This window comes from Dioscorea cayenensis, chromosome 6 (assembly GCF_009730915.1).
Source record: "Dioscorea cayenensis subsp. rotundata cultivar TDr96_F1 chromosome 6, TDr96_F1_v2_PseudoChromosome.rev07_lg8_w22 25.fasta, whole genome shotgun sequence".
In the NCBI taxonomy this organism is placed as follows: Eukaryota; Viridiplantae; Streptophyta; class Magnoliopsida; order Dioscoreales; family Dioscoreaceae; genus Dioscorea; species Dioscorea cayenensis.
Genome location: NC_052476.1, coordinates 11891874 through 11896682, shown reverse-complemented (window position 1 = coordinate 11896682; position 4809 = coordinate 11891874).

The window sequence follows — 4809 nt, the reverse complement described above, 5'->3', positions numbered from 1 at the left end:
AAACAACACCTCACCATTTTAAAGTCATGATGTAGGCTCAAAACACAAGGAAAGAAGATATTTGGCTCGCAACTATTGTTGATAAACCTAGCAACATTACCCACTTAGCCTACATCAATATTGTATTATAGGACATCTCGACCGTCAAGGCCTTTCATCATTTGAAGGCAATCTATATTGAAAATGTAAACGGCTTTTGGAGAAACACTCGCCCACACATAATTGCTTCCAGTAGTGATATCGTAAAATCTAGTCGTACCTCAAATTTCTCTCGTGTTCTAGATACTCCAAACCGATACTGCGTAACTAGTTGGGAGATATTGTTCACATAACCACTGTAAACAACAGCTTCTAACCATTTTCATTCACATACACCATTTTGTCCTTCAATCAACCTCGCCACCATCTTTCTCCAAACATAAGGGAAAATCAAAACCAGCTGCATCCAAATGATCATGCACATTTCAGTAGTCAACATCACCACCACTGACAACAAGACTGCGACTACATGGTTGATTAGCGGATATCTTCACTACCGCTCATTACTGCCTTTTAATGTGCACACAGCCTTTCCTCTCCTAGCGACGTATACGAGTAGCAATGTGGATAGCTCAGATGTGAAGATCCCATCGATGCCGCCGGGTCGCGGTAAACGCGCTTGGTGTACCAGGTTGACCCAAGGAAATGTGTCTTTCGTCGATTGAATGGTTTTACCTCTCCGCTATGTCGTGCATGCGGTGGCAGTGCCGTTGCGGTCAAAACTACTGCTGGCTGAATGTGGTCGCATCTGCAGTTGCACTTGTGTTGTGTGAACAATATATCTCAGCGATCGGTATCGCTAGATAGCGAAACACCAAAGAATGGTACGGGTCGCCAGATTTCCTGGAATATCACACCCTCTCGGGCGCACCTCTCATGCGAGTACGATAGTCAGTACCTCAAAGCGAGTGATAAAGCGATTGCTGCGATTCTGACGCTACATTATTTCGACGATAGATCGCTTACAAACAACGCAAAAGTCCTCGACATCGACATAGAGAGTCGCGAGTTACTGGTCCTCACTTTCGAGGCCGATGAACAGTCTGTCGATGTTCCCAGAACACCGTAGACAACGTAGGCGCCAATGGCACGTTACTTGATTATCAACCGCGGCTGAGAGCAAGATCTCTGCATTCCACGTGTTTTGAGCCCGCATCATCAACTCAAAATGGCGACTTCGGTGGTGTTGCTGTGTTGGTGGGACATCACACCTCCACCGCAGCCAGGCATCGCCATACGATCACGACTATCTATTGGACACTGTTGTAAGACTTGACTATTGTGCAATAAAACTCTTACTACAGGCTATAGCAGGGCAGATGTGGATGCAGAAAAGACTACATTGATTGTCAAATTAGAACATCGTGGATAGCTCAATCAAGTTGCTGTACTCTCTCTTTGAACAGAGATTCTGCTAAAGTTCTCACCGACATTTCACCAAAACATGCAATGTTTAGTCTGGCACAACAACAATGTTGCTTTTACCAAATGCATGTACAACATGACAGATTTTAGATCAGTGAAATCTAAGTTTTGCCTTTTAAAAACTACTATAAAACGGAGTTGCCAAGTACACCCTCAAAGTGACGATTAAAGTATTAATTTATTGAGCTCTAAAAATGATCTATTCTCATTTATCTCGAAATATATATGTACAACACTTATAAAATTTACTGACCATGCTACCAACGAGGTGGATGTATCCTTTAAGTATCATAAAGTATGTAATGTTTGTCACAACAAGAAATAGCTGAGAAAATGTATGACTGATGGGTAACATGACCAGATTTAGATTGCGTTACTGTGTCATTTTGATGCCCAGTCGACTGCTCTGAATGAGAGGTGGCGATCCTCAGGAGCAAAGGAGGATCATCCACCACATTGGCAGTAGCGACGTCAAAATTCCTTGATATGGCTTTTAGATCTAGCAATCCAAACGAAGTTCTTATTTATACGGCCATACATTTAGTAGTAAACAACACCGTTATGACAAAACCAAACACGTACATGTTTGGCAAAATGTCAGTTGAGAACTTTAACAAGTCTTTATTGAAAGAAAAATTACAACTATAACAATTGCCCCATCCCACCAGTCCCCAATTTGACAATCAATATAGTCTTTTCTTGCATCTTATTGATCTACAATATCATGTAAGAGTTTTAACCTTTCCATTTTGGTCCTACAACATCTTACAGTTTATCATAAATATTCGAGAGAGATGCCAATGCTCCACGACATTTCTCTCTACCGTCAAGGCCTTTCATCATTTGCAAGCAATTTAAGTCGAAAATATAACTATTTTTATAAACACTATCCACTTCATCGCTCCTTTATAGTACACCTATGTACTCACATATAAGTGCACCGAAGGTATGGTATTCAAAAATCTAATAGCCAAGCCCCTCTTTGGCTTTCGGTATACCTCCAAACGATACTTCAGCTACTATTGAGATAATTTTATCACATAGCTACAAATCCAAATACAGCTTCTCGATACAACATTCAGATACAACATGCCTCAACCAACTCCGCCGCTTACACATTATCTTTTCCTGTGACATATTGAAAATCAAAACCATTCTAACTAAAGCAGTAGGCACATTTCCACAGATCAACACGCCACCAGACCCAACGGGCCAAGAATATATATATCTCAGTCGATCTTTCAACTCTTTTAAATCGGGTCTCAAGATTTCTTTTACGGACGACAAAGCCTTTTAGGGAGAAAGAGGATCATCCACCATCACCGGTAGATAGGATCAAGAAATTTTACAAGTGTGTGTATACATATTTTGAGATAAATGAAATTGATCATTCATACATCAATAATTTACAACCCAATCAGCCTTTGAAGATGTATGCGAGCCACTTTCTTTTCTTTTTATTTTTCTTTAGTATCTTTTAAAAGGACAAAACTTAGATTTAACAATCTAAATCTAGGTCATATTTTTACATCATACATTTGGTAAACAACACTGTTATGACAAAGCTAAACATTTCATGTTTGCTAAAATGTCAGGTGAGAACTCTAACAAGTCTCAATTCAAGGAAAAAATTACAACTATAACAATTGCCCCATCCCACCAGTCTTCCACTTAGACAATCAATATAGTCTTTTCTTGCATCGTGTTTCCCCACAATATCAAATAAGAGTTTTAACCTTTCCGTTTGGTCCTAAAACATTATCAAATACATAGTCGTTGTCATATGTGAGCTACTGCAATGGAGGTATTGTATCTACAGCAAACAAAAGCACCCTCGCCATTTCGAAGTCATGATGCAGGCTCAAAACACACGGAAAAGAAGAGATTTGGCTCGCAACTATGGCTGATAAACCTAGCAACATTTTTCACTTAGCCTACATTAATACAGTATTCTAGGACATTTGACTGTTTGTCATCAATATTTGAGAGTGAAGCCAATGCTCCATGACATCTCTCTCTACCATCAAGGCCTTTCATCGTTTGTAAGCATCTATATTGAAAATGTAACCATTTTGAGAAACACTGTCCACTTCATCGCTTCTTTAGAGTGCAACTATGTACTCACATATAATTGCTCCAGAAGATATGATATCAGAAAATCTAACAGCCAGCCCTTCTTTGGTGTTTGGGTATACCTCCAAATGATACTTCAGAACCTGTTGAGATTTATTGTTCACGCAGCTATAATTGCAACAACAATTCTAACCACATTCATATACAACATTTTTGGCCTCCACCAACATGCCACCATCTTTTTGGACATATGGAAAATCAAACCATTCAATACAGCACAGGCACATTTCTGTAGGTCAACACAGTAGTAACACAGTCACAACCAACAATATCTCTCTCCGTTGTCAAGGCTTTTCATCGTTTGTAAGCAATCTATGTCAAAAATATAACCATTTTTAGAAACACTGTCCACTTCATCACTCCTTTGGAGTAGAACTATCTACGTCACATGTGAGGTAGCAGTGAAGGTGCACATGATATTCCAAAACCTAATGTTTCAAATTTCTTCTTTTGGGCAGTTCTGCACACCCAAAACTGACATCTCTTCAGCTCTATATCGAGATATTCCTCCTATTCACGTACTTACGACAATTGCAACTTACGCTCTAACTATTATTCAATTTGCAAATGGTTTTGACCTCCTGCCAAACCTACCACCATTATTTTCCGGACATAGTGAAAAATCAAACCATATAATCTCAGCATAGGCATTATTTCCTCAGACTGGCCATAGTCACCAATGATCTCACAGCCAGCCAGCATCTCGATGGGATTCGTTACCAACTTCTTTAGCTATCCACATTGCTCGCCATACATGGTGCTCTTTTTAGGAGGAGAGATCATCCACCTTAATTTGGTAGAAGGGATCATTTATAAATGGTTAATCCAAATTGCAGCTATTATTTTTACGTCGCATACATGTGGTAAACAACATCAAGAGGACAAAACTAAAACATTGCACAATGTTCTAGAAATGTCGTGTGAGAACTTTTAACATGTGCTCATTGAAAGAGTGTATCATACATCTGCACAATTGCCCCATCCCAACGCCTTCTCCAATTCTGACAATCAAAGATAATCTTTTTCTTGCATCCTATTGCCCCATAATATCAAGTAAGACCTTTAACCTTTTTGTCTAGTCCTACAACACTGTCCAATCCATAGCTGTAATTATATGTGAGCTCCTGTAACGAAGGTATTGTATCTCGCAGCGAAACAACACCACTGCCATTTTAAAAGTCACAAGTGATGAGAGCAAGAAACACATGTGAA